Here is a 15,574-nt window from a genome sequence, read left to right as displayed (position 1 = left end):
GCAATATAAAGCAGTGCTAAACAGCTTTTACCACCATTTAGTATATGTAAACAAAATTGCACACACCAACTAGCACAACTGTGGTCAATGTTGAGCAATATTTGGCAACGTTCAGCAATGTTGGTTAACGTTGAGCAATGTTGGACAAGCTTGGTCTAAGTTGGGCATAGCTGAACAAAAGCCAACATGCTTGTATTTGATGTACTGGCCCTTAAGCAGCCTGGATGTATGAAAATATAAAGCAGTGACAGGTCTCAAACCCAGGATATTGTGCACTATAGTCATAGTACTGAACCACTAAACCATAACAGTATTTCAGTGGTCAACCTGTATGAAGAAATGTTGGTAAGTCTATGCAAAGTATCTCATGGAAACCCAGCAGGCACAGCATAATCCCTGTCTAGATATGACACAGAGGTGAGCCCTGCAGTAAGAATAGAACCTGATTTTCAACACACATATAGTATAAATGTTAACATTGGTCATGTTCACACACATCAACAAATGTAGTGGACCTCAGACAGCAACATACTGAAAGGTCACACTGGGCATGCTCACACACTTGAATAAATGAGACAAATGTCAGGCAACAAAATACGGAAAGGCTGAACTGGGCATGCTCACACACTTAGGCCATGTCTGAGAACAGCATTGGGCTACACATATCCGGCAGTTGCATGTGTTAACCCAGGAACCTCTCACTATTCATTAATCCGCCCTGTGCACACAGTTATATGACAACAGATAACCCTGTCATAATCAAATATGTTCTGTAGATACTTAGGTTGTTCATAGAAAGTGGGAAAGCAAAGAAGATAAGAAACCTGCAATCAGTATCATCAATAAACAATGTACATCCCGAACATTATCATAGGTTCAGAGGTTGATACTAGGCTATCTGCCATAAGACATGTATAAGCCTAGCCAGAGTGTGTTTGGCTTTCGCAACCCTGTTAGATTAGTACACTGTGCCTGTGAATAGTAGGTCACACAAGATAGCCCATTTATGTTTAGTCTCTTGTGCCTCTGTCTAGCAGGGACCCAGAAGATATCTCAGGGGTAAACATACGATCACCCATCCACTTGTCAAGATGTCTCCTGTAGGTGGTCAGTGGGGGGCTCTGCCTATGCGGGACTGGGATTTCATTCCGGAGTGAGTGGAGCCTCTGGGATAAGAACCTGTCCCTCCAGCATGTCCTATTAACATCTGTGCTGAGGTTTACGTCCCTGGAGTGTGTAGCTCCAAGGGATTCGGATATCCTGAGGTGGAGAATGTCCATTAATTCTGGGTTGGACATGGCTTTAAACAACAGCCACAGATCACATCCGAGTAGGCGGTAAGCAACTGAGTAGAGCTGGGCATCTGTGTGAGTCCCTAGATCTGCTTGTTGAGGTACTTTTGTGGCCATTACAGTTGCTGCAGGTGTCGGGTAAGGTACATCCCAAATGGGGCATTGTATCCAGGCATGGTCTTGATGAGTATAGGGGCACAATGACCTCACTTGATCTAGATGTGAAACCTTATGGGATAAGGTGGGCTATATAGAAGATCTGTCTAACCACTTTGGCAATGTGATTGTCAAAGGCAAGAGTACTAACAACTCATGTCCCCAAATCCCTAACAACTCCTACCATACGTAATGGATTACCACCTATGTGGTAATGTGTGGGAATGTTGTGATTCCCAAAGGGGATGACTATGCATCTAATGGCACTTAGCTGTAGGCCATGGCTCTGGCACCAGTCATCCATCTGTGTGAGACCCTGTTTGAGGATGCTTGTGCCAGCTGGAGAGTTGATTATGGCACCCAGTTTGCAGTCATCTGCAAACATGGTCAACCATATCCCTCCTGTATAACCACAATCCACATGAAGGCAAGACAACACAGCGATAATAACAGCAAGAAAATAGCGTATACTCGTTTATTATCCGCTTTTGTAACAAACTTCCTCAGAATAAACACATCTAGCAAAACCTCTTTCATAAATACTAATACAAAGTCATGTGATTAATTGAACAATTAAATTCAAAAAATAATAAAGTTCCTTAAAACCTCTTAAAAACTTCTCTATTTTTAAAACACAAAAGTCATCAATTAATTTATTATTTGTTAGTTATCTCTGAACAAAGTGAGAATAAATTAAACCTCCAGCTTTGTTTACATTTAATTTTCGCTGTTTTAAGAAACACTTAATGTTAATGGTCTCATTGAGACCCGGGGCAGTATCAGATTTTAATTTTATCTGCCAGTGTGTTTCTCTTTGCAGAAGATAGTTTTTGAAATCACCTTCCCTCAAGTCCTTCTGACCCACTTCTAAAACAGAAAATAAAAATTTACTGAAAGATGGGCAAACTAATGAATGCTTGAAAAGGGCATTCTTTTCATCTTTAGATTTTATGGAGTATAAATGCTCCCTAATTCGGGTTTTTAGCTCCCTAGTAGTCATCCCTATGTAGAACGCAGTGCAGGTTGAACATAAAGCAATGTAAATAACCCCACTGGTGCTACAATTCACATAACCTGGGACCTCCAAGGTCCTATTAAAAGTACTAACTGAAATATAGGGACCCGTGGAAATGAAACGGCAGATGTTACATTGGTTACAGGTGTACATGCCTCTCTTGTGGGACACAAAATTAAAACTCCTACCCTGTTGGTTTTCTAAAATCCGTTTTAAATTAAAACTATTTTTTTGGACGAACATAGGTTTTTCTCCCAGGGTATGGAAAATGTCCTTATTTCCTTTTATAATTCCCCAGTTTTTGCTGATAATGTTTTGAATGTTCCAACAATCTGAGCTCATCTCCAAAGAACAAATTAAATTGGCATTCATCTCCTTGTCAGTATCGTTCCTAAAAGAAAAATCCACATCATCAGTTTTCAAATTTAATAGTGGAAGGTATTTATCGTCCCTTTTGGACCAAATATCAGCCCTGGTCCTACCAAGGATAGATTCGTCATAACCCCTGTTAAGAAATAAAGAGGTAATGAAGGCAAATTCATGAGTCAAGTCCGCGTCTTTAGAAGTCATGCGGCTTGCTCGAATAAACTGCCCTCTGGGAATGTTATTTATAATGTACTTGGGATGCCCACTTCTGTAGTGTAGGTACCCATTGTTGAATGTCATTTTCCGGTAAATACAACTATGTAGTCGGTTTTCCACAAAATCCCATTTGAGGGAGACATCCAGAAAATTGACATTCAACCCTTCCGTTCCATTAGTAAATTTTAAATAGTCCGAAAGGGAATTAATATCAGTATGAAACTCATTAACGGTAGTAGTGTCCCCATTAATTATAAAAAATAGGTCGTCCATAAACCGACAGAAAAAACAAATGTTATATTTACCAGCCAGGACAGGGAGGAATTGTTTTTCCCACCAAGACATAACCAGGTTAGCAAATGCTGGTGCTGCTGAGGAACCCATGGCAACCCCTCTTTTTTTGCCGGTAGTATGTCTTCCCAAAAAAAAAAAAAGTTGTTCTCTAAAGTGACTTCTAATAACCTACATATAAGAGAAACCATGTCGTTAGTAAAATTGGAACAGCTAATGGTTAGAAAATTCCGAATAGCTTCAACCCCTTCATGATGGGTTTATTTTGGTTTTCGGACATATCCCTCCTGTATTAGCCTGTATGTCAAAGAAATATATACTGAACAAGAGAGGTCCCAGGACTGCGCCTTGTGGGATGCCACGTGTAACTGGTGTATAGTCAGACATGGCAACTGCAATACTGACCATGTGGGTGCTATCCCTGATTCAGTTAGCAATTCATCTTGTGACAAATGTGTCGATATCGAATCTGGTGAGCCTATGTATAATGGCCGAGTGGGGTATTGTGTTGAAGGGTTTTGCGAGGTCCAGGTAGGCTGTGTGGACAACCTTCCCTATGTCTATGGACCTGGTAACTGTTTAAAGAAGTTGAACAGGTTCAAGAGGCAAGATCTGCCCACAACAAAGCCGAAATGTGGAGGATCCAGTGTCTGTAGGTTCCTGATGTCTATGTGTATGAGTTCCATGACAATATGCTCCATAGCTTTGCAGAACAGGCTAGTTAGGCTTATAGGGCAATATTGTCCAGGGTCTGTTGTGGCACCACCTCTGTGGAGTGGGACCACTGTTGCTGTATGCCATTCCTTGGGTACATATCCTGTAGTAACTCTGATATTGAACAGTAACTTAATGTAAGGGTTACGTTCATCATGAAGCTCGTGTAAGACGCAGGCTGGGACACCGTCTGGTCTCTGATGCTGTGTTGTCTGCTTTGGAGAGGGCAGCACTCACCTGTTCATTTGTGATGTCAGGGAGGCTACACTCTGTTGGGATGGACAGTTGCTCTTTAGTGGGGATGGGGGGGAGACATTTGCACTGAACCTGTTTGCCAGGATGTTGGCAATGTCTGTGGGTTCAGGGTATGTTTAGTCAGTATGCAGTAACTCACAGCATATCTGTGAGTTTCCACCCAGGTTCCTGACATAACTAAAGAAGGCCTTGTGATTGTCCTAAGTGTCTGGTGCAATTTTCCGTTAGAAGCAGGCCTTAGATGAATTCATGAGTGATCGTACCTTTTTGCTAGTACTGATCAGAGATGCCTTCCCTTTTTGGGATTGTGCTCTATCATGTAGTAGCTTCCTCCTTTTATTGTATATCTAATTAATGGCCAGGGTCCACCAGACAGGTCCCCTGCCTTTGGAGGAGTGAGTCTTGTTGTTATTTGGGAAAGCGTGATCCATGCATTCCAATAGGTGTCCATAGAATGCGTTTGTAAAGGATTTAGCGGTCTGAGCCTGTCCCAGGGTCTTTGAAGGATACCACCTTGGTTTGGAGAAGTGTGACATTTGCTTTTGAGAAGTTCTTCACCGAGATTACCTAGGATGGGGGTGGGGACGGGATATGGATGTCCAGTGAGATAAATGTATGGTCTGACCTTACCAATGAGGGGTATACCTCTGGTGTGAACATAGAGTCCCCCTGTTGGTGATGATCAGGTCCAATATGTTTTCCCCTCTTGTGGGTGTGGTGACCAGTTGTGCCATAGCATTTGAGTTTAGAAATACTAGCAACTGTTGGGCGAGGGTGTTGGAGCTTGAGTAGTATTCCCAGTCAATGTTTGGGTATTTGAAGTCACCCAATATAATGGTGTTTGGGGAGACCTTCATATTCTCCAGTGTACCCAGGAAAGCTGAGTGGGGTTCCTGAGTTTGGGAGGGCGGTCTGTAGCAGGCTACAAACTGAAAGGCAGTTTTGCCCACTGTTAGTTGCACATGTATGGTCTCTGATGCTTCGTGCAGTGCTACTAACCTGGAGGTGTGTGTATCTGTGATGTATATGGATACTCCCCCTATTTGTGTTGGCCAGTCCGAGTCTTGTGGCCAAAAAGCATGGTATGAAGTATAACCTGGTAGTGCTGGTGTGCTTTCGGGAGCCTGAACCAGGTTCTGTTACTGCACAGATATCGACATTCTCCATATTGAGGAGAGTCCTGAGTGCTCGCATTTTGAGGGAAGACATCTGGTGTTGAGCAGCATTACCCTTAGTTTCTTTTACCTTGTAACATCTATGGAGGTGGGTTTGTCTTTTGAGCCTCACTTAAAAAAGGCACTATGGGGTGGCAAGAGCCTTAGCCAGTATTCGAAAGTCCAGGGGTGACAGGTGCAAGCTGTCCATAGCAAAGCTACTTGGCATGTCGAGCATGTCATCCCAGGCTGACAGACACTGGATCCCCTTTGAATGACACCAATATGTTAGCCAACTGTTAAAAGTGATCAGTTTGTCTGTATACTGTGACATCATTCTTGGTGAGGGTAAGATGCTACACAAGGTCAGGGTCATACTGGCCTGGGCTACATGATCAGAGAGCTCCTCTATGTCTCTTGTCATGTAGTCCAGGGAGGAACGTCTGAGGTTATTCGCACCAGCATGGACAATGATGGAGCCATTTCTGTACTTGCTTTGGAGTGACCTGAGTGCATGTGTTATGTGGCAGATCCTGGCACCCGACAGACAGCTCAAAGTGACCATCTCCTTGTTCAGCCTGGTGAGTGGGACGTCAGTGTGTCTGACAATAAGTGTCACCTATTACAAGTGTATTAGGTGTGTTGTTTAGCCCTAAGGGCAGTGACTGTGTGGCACACTAACTTTGTGAACTATGTGATATGTGGGTATTGTTGTGGGGTAGCAGTTGTTTGTGTGTCTGCTTTGGAGGTCTTTGCTGCTTAGGCAGAGTTTATTTGTAGCCTCCGAGTATGTTTTTGTGTGGTAATGTAGTTTGATTGCTGTCGCTATAGGTCTATGTGAGACTGGATTTGTGGTGTGTGTGGTTACCTTCACCACCTGATAGACTGTGCCAGTCATGGGTCAAGAGAGCTCAGCCTCCTGTATGTCTATATAGTTGCATCTCTCACATATATCTGAGTTTGTTGGGAGGAGGAGAGGGTTGTCTGTGTACATAAGGCAGTTGTAACATTGCGTCAAAATTCCAATATTCACCAGCTGGACTGGAGAGTACACACGAAACTGACCTTTGGACATGCCAGGATATTATGATGACATACACTGTTGACTGATCACAAAGGATCAGTAGGGTATTAAGTGTGTAAAAGAGTATAACAGGGGTTTAGTGCTTAGGTTTGTCGGTGTTTTGGAAAGATTATCTGCGAAGGAGTCCAGACTGAACCATGACACCTCCTTCAGCTATGTCATAAATAGCAATGTACACTCATATATGTTCTGAGTCAGGGCCAACTGTACCTGACTGACAATGCCGACATCCTGTCAGTTAGGCCCATGTATACATACCACCTTCCACTGGCAAAAGGCCCTATCATCATACCAGGAGATATCACATGTAGAATGGGTAAACAGCTCCCCCCAAAGCCGAAAGCATGGCATCAATTGGATTACATTGTTTCTCTATATGTGTCATGAGTGAACTACAGAACAAACAGTCCTTGCACCTGAACAGTCTGTTGAGCCTCACCCTCTCTACAGGATCTGAAACAGTTGAATGTGTTGCAGCAACATATGGCACTCCCCACAAGTGTTGGTGCACAACAGACCATGGGAAGTATAGTCCAATAAGCCTATGAAGTCTGATCTGCAAGGCCATGGAGTCCATCATGACTGAAGTCATAAACAGAGCTATTGGAAGCCGACAAACACACAACCCTAACAACTGTGGTATGTTCATGGGCAGATCATGGTTCCCAAACATGCTAGACTGTTTGCAAGGCAGCCACCCAGGACATACATCACTGAACGGAGCTACACACGTCCCACATAGACTTTGAATAGCCCTTTATCAACATCCCAGACACATGTCGTATCCACAAAATCAACAATCTGTGCATAAATATGTGCTGTCATATGAAGGAATGGCAATTTGTCCACAGATAGATCACACAAGCTAAGAATTGTGCGGTCCTGTTCAAGCTGTTAACACCTGCTGACCAACATGGTTCATTCCTGGGATTGCATAAAACAAAGTGTACACAGATTACCATGTCCAGTCTGATGATGTCAGCATCCTACAAATATAGCAGGAGAAAAGAAACCACCCACTCAAGCATATAGTGCGTCATGTTAATGCGTATCTTTCTAGTATCATAACATAGTTAGTTAGGGGTTCGAATCCTGCAATTGCTGACTGTGTATGTGTGTGATTTCCTTTGAGAGGAGTGCCCTTTTTGGAGACTGGGAAAACACATTAAAAGAGGTACATTCCTCTTTGGAAAGTCTGATGATGTCAGCATCCCACAAATACAGCAGTGGAAACCAAAACTCCCAGTAAAGCATATAGCGCGTCATGTTAATGCATATCTCTCTAGTATCATAACATAGTTTGGTAGGGGTTTGAATCCTGCAATTGCTGACTGTGTGTTGGGGGGGGTATGTGTGTGATTTCCTTTGAGAGGAGTGGCCTTTTTGGAGACTGGGAAAACACATTAAAAGAGGTACATTCCTCTTTGGAAAGTCTGATGATGTCGGCATCCTACAAATGTAGCAGTGGAAATGACCATCCCAGTAAAGCATATAGCGCATCGTATTAATGCATATGTCTCTAGTGTCATAACATAGTTAGGTAGGGTTTGAATCCTGCAATTGCTGAGTGTGTGTGTGTGACACTGTTGGTCAATGCGGTGTGGGTTTTGCTTTTACTATGGTATGACATATCAGGATTAAAACAGTATGTGCATTGCACACATCAGGTATCTGTGTGGCAAATAAATATATGTACATGTGGCCTCAATTAGTACATAGGTGTGAAGCCTGCATACTACATGAATACATTTGTTACATTTGACAGATTGTGCCGCTGCTTCTCAGATCGTAGGTCACATATGTATGTATGTGACAAGGCCGGCCACTGTAGTGATCTGTGGCCAAGGTCATCTGTGTCACACACACCCATGACAGTTACTATAGACTAGTGTGAGTGAGGGTACATGTCTGGGGTATATGTCAGACATGTTCATACACAATAAAGTCTGGCAATAATGGACAGTCATTATAGGTGTACAACAGCCTTGTGGATATGCATACAGGCCCCTAATTTCTTATGTGATACACCGAGGGACTCCACAATACCTTTGGATATGTGGATACCAAAGGACAGATGACATAACACTTGGCTGTATGTACACTTTGGTACCCGACATACATGTTGGGGGCTACCACCTATGTGGTACTGTCGGGATAGTATGTATAGTAAATGTGAATGACTATGCTATAGTTGGCTTGGAGCTATACAGCATGTGTTGGACAACAGGTATCTGTCTGTATGATACCCTTGTGTAGGATATGTGTCCCATCCAGAGAATACATTGTAGGCCAATGCATGCATTTCCAGATGTGGAGGGACATATCCCTAGTGTGTTTGCATGTACCTGAAAGGGCTATATGCCAAACAGGTGTAGTCCCAGGAACGGGTGGCGGTCATTACCACTGGTTACTGTTATAGTATAGTACCGGAAGGATCCAACTGTTACTGAGTTCCCTACATCTGTGTGTCAGTTGTCAGGACATCATCTAATGATTGGTTATAGTCAGGCTGTTGAGGTTGTGTATACTACCAGAATGCAAAACATTGACAGATAGTAACAGTATCACCCACAGCATAGTGTCAAACCATGTCATACACACACGTGTACCCATGTTAGAACATATCTGTAGTAGAATGCATACTGGCCACCGAGAGATACTATGAGATGTTACCACTGTGTAATACAAGGTATGTCACACGTCCCATGTGTCCACTATGGTCGGACAATACATACTCAGACTTAACACTGGTGTAAACAATACTACATTGACAATCATAGCTTTGATGTATCATGCCTGCTCAGATATACCTACAAGGATATCATTACACTTTCCTGTTGACAACATGATAACATTGCTACACTGCTGTAATGCCACCCTGTGCATCAGTACCATATTAGCCTGTTCCTGCATCAATGTTACAGATGACAGGAGGTGGTACAGGTTTCATCATATGCACAGGGTGTGTTGTTGGTTTGCCAGAGCCCGACATTAACCCATCCAATCGACATGTGTGTGTGTGTGTGTGTGTGTGTGTGTGTGTGTGTGTGTGTGTGTGTGTGTGTGTGTGTGAGGGACAACAGTACAGCATGGGCCAATGTTGATGTAATGTGTGTGTGTATGTGTGTGAGCCCTAGTTGTTTGGTTAATGTGTGTGTGTCTGCATGCACACAGCTCCACCATGTGGCTGCCATATACGGGAGGTTGTGGGACAGCCACAGACTGTACCTGCCAGGCTGTACAGATCATTGTCTCTGGGCATGGACACGGTACCTGTGCCTGGCAGGGGAGCTACGGACAGTATCGGGTACCAAGCCTGACTGGGTACTATCATCAGAGGCAGAGGTATGTCGACTGGACCCATGTCCCTGCTGGACTGGCCAGAGCCACATGCACATGGGCTACTAGGATGGTCAATCGACAGGCCAGCCCCAGCATTGCTTGGGCTGGTACTGCCACTACGGGAGCGGCTGTGATCTGTGGGTTGTCTGCGACGACTGCCAGCTGTTGATGTTGCTGGCATACATCTGTGTCGACGTCTCAACTGTCCCGCATGGTCCTGGCTCATGGAAAACACATTGTGGAGGGCATCTAATGTCTCCTCCCAATGTCTATCAATGACCTCGGTGTAATTACGGATGGCACCGGCAAGGTCACAGATACTGTCATTGATAGTGGTGTAATGGGCCCTCTGCACCCTTCGTCCCTGTCTGGTGTACTGTTCCATACGTGCCTGTGCCTGCATTACAGCCCGGAACATACTTGAGGTTATAAGACCTGTGGGGGCACATCTGCCAGGGGTATTATGACCAGCGGTGCTCCCACGAGAACCCCTGGACATCACCTATGTGGTACAATTCCAGGAATCTGGGTATGGCTGCTGTGAGGGGAAGATGTGCCATGGATACCACACTATCCTGGTTAATGCCAACTGCATGCTGTCCCTCGGCTAAGGCCATTGGTGATGAGGGATGTTTTGGCAGTATGAGTGTGCACATAGATGGGGTGGAAAGCTGTGTACTGTCGATTGGTGGACCAACAACAGACCCTGTCATACCTGCCTGTGCCACAATACATGTATCATCATCTCCACTATTTGTGGCAGTGACTTCAGGTTCCCTGCTGCATTCAGCCAACACAACCTCAGCACCTGTGAGAGGAAGACAGGAAACAGACTTTACAATCTGTACATGATGTTATCACACATGCACACATGCACACATGAACACATGCACCCATGCACACATGCACACATGCACACAAATACACTCCTCACTACAGCAGATACACACACACACCAGCAATCCAACATATACTCAATAGTGGTTGAAGGTGGGTGACAGTATCACAAGGCAAACAGTCACCTCACACATGTCAGCATGCAGAATATGTGTTGCTCAAGACCATGCAGTGCAAGTGTAGACAGCCCTAGTTAATAACAGTATACATGGCTTTGATGCATGTGTGTAGTTGTTCAGTCATTGGCTACACCCTGGAACACAATGTGTACAAGGACACAACATTGCTGTGCAAGTATTATCAGCTCTGCAATGTCCTGTGCACCATCACTCACAGGTATACATGCCATGGCTGCATGTGTTATCTGTGTGTCACATAGATTTCCATGTCTGATTACAGTGTCTGTGTCTGTAGCAGATAATAGTGGGCACAGGTGTAGCACATGCATGCTATGTACACACACGGGATGAGTGGTGCATGTATATGTGATGGAATACCAATGCTCGACATGGCCATTGTACAGTGGTTATGGTGAGTGTGGGACATATTGCAGATATGTCGGTGCCAGCCATGACATGGCATGCTACACAACTGCAACATTAAACACCACACATACCCAATGTGTGTCATGTGACCTATACACCCAATAGCATTCCAGGACATGTATGTGTCACTTTGCACAGATGGTGACTGCTATGCATATTTTATATAGTTGCATATGTTTGCACACACAACATGCTATGCATATTGTGTATAGGTGCATATGTTTGCACACACACACAACATTGAGGTGCAAAGCAATGACTGCTATGTGTAGTACTGTGGTCACTGTAACTGGATGGGGTGTCGTACCATGAGCCATCATCATCATGCATCATGTGGTCACTCAAGGCTACTAATGTGTGACAGACCACCGCCTAGCATGCTGTACCTGAACTGCAGTGCCGTGGCTACATTCACAATTACACAGCCACTTTGTACATGGGTGTGTGAGGTGCCCAATAGGGAGCATTGCCTAACATGACTGTGTTATGTGTTGAAGAGTGTTGCACAGCCCCATGATAGGCCTCTACCCCTCAGGTATATCATGTGTGCTGTGTGGATGACATGTGAGATACTGAAGTGTGACCTTACAGCGGGTGTGTGGTTACGCCATGTGTAGCATGTTGAGGTGTACTGCGTATGACAAACGTGTTATGTTGTGTACAGCTGTATCAACTATGCCTATCCAATGTGCAGTATGGTGTTGCCACAAGTGTGTCTGTTGCTCTGTGTATTGCATGTGATTGAGGCAGCTACTGACATTACTGAGATGTGCAACGTCTTACAGCAAACATGCACAGCATGCATTATGCATAGGTGTGTTACGTGTAGATGGCCTACACCTCACCTATGACATGCACATTTCATTACCAATATTGAAGTTATAACACACTCACCAGCATGGATCGTCTGCCCTGCTGTCACACTAGAGGGACTTACAAGAATATGAGAGAGTTCGTCAGTGGCCACAACTTTGGCATTGCTAGTGTGGGTTTGCTAAACTACAGTAGAACAACAGTTGACAGTCACAGGTGTACAGATAATATTCCGAATATCAGTATTGCACAACACTAGGCAGCACAACTGCTAAACACACAGTACACATCTCACATATGCATAATCTAACAATACAGGTAACTGTAGTCTACAGATATGACATGTTACCTGCATGCTCCATGTCAACATGCTGGGTGGCTCCAGCCTCCATGACGACACATGTCTGTGACAGTTGCTGTTGTTGGCCAGGAGCCACCATGCTTAGGAGCAGCTCCTCCACTCTGGTGAGGGGGGATGAATGGCCAACCCACCACCTGTGGCAAGCTGCTGTCTATGGATATCAGACGAACGCCACTGGACATGTCTAATTACATCACTGCAGTGGTGGCGTACCTGCTCAAATGTCTGGTTATGCATGCCTATGTCATTTACCCGACGAACAAGATCTTGCCACAGTGCAGTCTGCTCATGCTGGTGCTGGCTGCTTCTGGAAAAGAGCAGGGAGTAGTGCTGCACCAGGCTGTGGTGGATTTCCTGTTCCTCCGCTGCTGTGTAACAGGGATTACGTTGGTGGGCCATCAGCCTGAAAGAGAAATGAACAATATGTGTGAGCGAGTCCTGTGGCACACTTTACACCCTTAACTACAGATATCACTTAACTGCCATATATAGCATCCGTTTGTCTGTCAGAGGATACACACGTTCAATACCACATATTGGTGCTCAGGCCACAACTGACTGACAGTGCCTGGCACACTCTATATATCAAACCACTATACAACAGTACCCGGCACACTGTTTGTGATACAATGCACAACCTCACCACAGGGGCATATATCATGCTAATGCACAAAGAAAGATGTCATCCATTGCAATGAATGTAAAGTACAGTTACAGTAGTACCAGTAAACCACCCTAGTCATTGATGCCATACCCCTGCCTAACATATGTGCACAGTTGTTAATATAGGTGGCATACTGCTGTAACAGAGTATATATGTTGCTAGATACACATGTATACCCTGTAACACATATATGATTGCGGGCATGGTACATTCATAATTACACACACATCAGGCAAAAATACAACACACCAATGTATGCCAACCCAGATGAGCTTTACCTGTGTACCATGCAGTACTGTGTGCCACTACTTACAAAACCTTATGCCTGAGGTATGTAATCTGTGCAGACTACAAGAAACACACAAGACAGTGTTTGCAAGCAATGTGAACATACACCATACTGTGCTGTTTAGGCCTACAGATTCAGGTAGTACTACAGTTCATATGGGAGTTGGATTCACCAGCAGTACCACTCACTAAGCATACATGTATTGCTTTAGCCTACAATGGGACACCACAGTCGTCAACAAGGAACTATGTCACAACGTATGCCATACTACTATGTCTGCCTAGCAATAACATACACATTTTTTGCTGGCCTCACAGCTAGGGCACACACTACCATGTCAGATACAAATTCACACTAAGCTATCACACCTTTACAGACCTTGCACACATTCAGCATTACACTCATTCAACCTCACATAGCAGGTATTGCATTGAGTACATGTGTGTGTGCATCATGTCATAGTTAGGTAATACGCTATTGGCCCTAGGGCCTAGAGCAGCCTAGCCATATGCTATCCTGGCCTTTGACACACATGTAATTTGATTTTACTTGCCCCTGTCAACCAGAACCACAGAGGTGATTCCCAGGGTTTATTACCTATCTCCCAAACAATCATCAGGGGTATTTATGACAACTGCTAATGAGGAGCCTTGTTTGCTATTGCTAGGTGGTTTATTCCAGAGTATGGCATATCTCTGAGATAGGAACCTATCCCTCCAGCATGTGCTGTTTAGTGAGCTGACGAGGTTTAGGGCCCTAGAGCGTGTAGCCCGGAGGGATTGTGATATGTTGACATGGTGGTTGTCAAACAGCTATGGGTGTGACATACCTCTGTATGTCCGGTAGAGGTCACCTCTGTGTGGGGGGTATGCAACACAGTCTAGCTGTGGTTTTGTGAGTCAGTCTGCATAGGGCATCTGTTTGAGGCCAGTATTACTCTTTGTGAGGTATGTCTGTGGCCTTTCCACTTGCTGTAGTTGTCATGTGAGGTACATACCACATGGGGCATTGTGATGAATAGAGGGGAACACTGACCTATATTTCCATAGATGACACACATGTTGTGATGACACGTACCACATAGACAGATTACAAGACTAGTATGGCACTGTGATTATCAAAGGGGAGGCTACTGTCCACCTGTGTCCCATGTTCCCTTATCACACCTTCAGTTTTAGGTAGATTTCCACCTATGTGGTAGTTAATGGGTACAGTGTTTTGGAAAGCAGGGATGGCACTGCAGTATCGACACTAGTTTTCAGTCCATGCCTTGGTCACCATGCACCTGTTGCAGTACATATGACCCTGTCTCTCTCTCTCTCTCTATATATATATATATATATATATATATATATATATATATATATATATATATATATATATATATATTTATATACATATATATACACATACATCTAAACATCCATTGCTGTACATATAGATGTACATATAGGCACATGTACAGTCCACCTTTCATGGTGGGGATATCAATCATGCGACAGTTGTGAGATATACAGTTATGTAATAATATTGCACAGTGTTGTACAGAATGTATTTTGGTGTCCTCAGCCCATGTAGCTTTAGCAGGCCTCACTGACTGTAACACAGCAGATCTGACAAATCAGTCCCACAGCGTTTAACCACCACATGACATATACCAGCACTGCATGCTGTTTTCTATGCCACACACTACAACCTACATAGATATATGCACATAACAACCTTTAACAACATATATATGTTCACCCTTCACTAACAGTTGCAGTATGTCCCTTGCCCTATGTACATGTGCAGATACATATAGATACTTACTGCTGCCACATATGGATGATTTACAGTGTATAGAGTACTCTTCAAGAACATCTACTACATGCTGGCAAATACATACGAGTTACATACCTTACCTTTGTATTTCTCTGCTCTGTCTGTTGTTACTGTTTTTTTTTTTTTTTTTGGGGGGGGGTTCTCTGTCTGTTTCTATTTCTGTCTCTTTTGTCTGTGTCTCTGTCTGTGTCTCTGTCTCTGCCTCTCTCTCGCTCTCACTCTTGCTCTCTATCTCTCTGTTCCTGCAATGATATTATTGCATGTGTGGACAGCAGGTACAGCCTGCTTTTCTAGGT

The sequence above is a fragment of the Protopterus annectens genome, chromosome 3.part0 (genome assembly GCF_019279795.1).
Source record: "Protopterus annectens isolate FY-2018-M chromosome 3.part0, PAN1.0, whole genome shotgun sequence".
Classification (NCBI taxonomy): Eukaryota; Metazoa; Chordata; order Ceratodontiformes; family Protopteridae; genus Protopterus; species Protopterus annectens.
The sequence above is the reverse complement of the archived record's forward strand: the minus strand, read 5'-3'. Positions refer to the sequence as shown.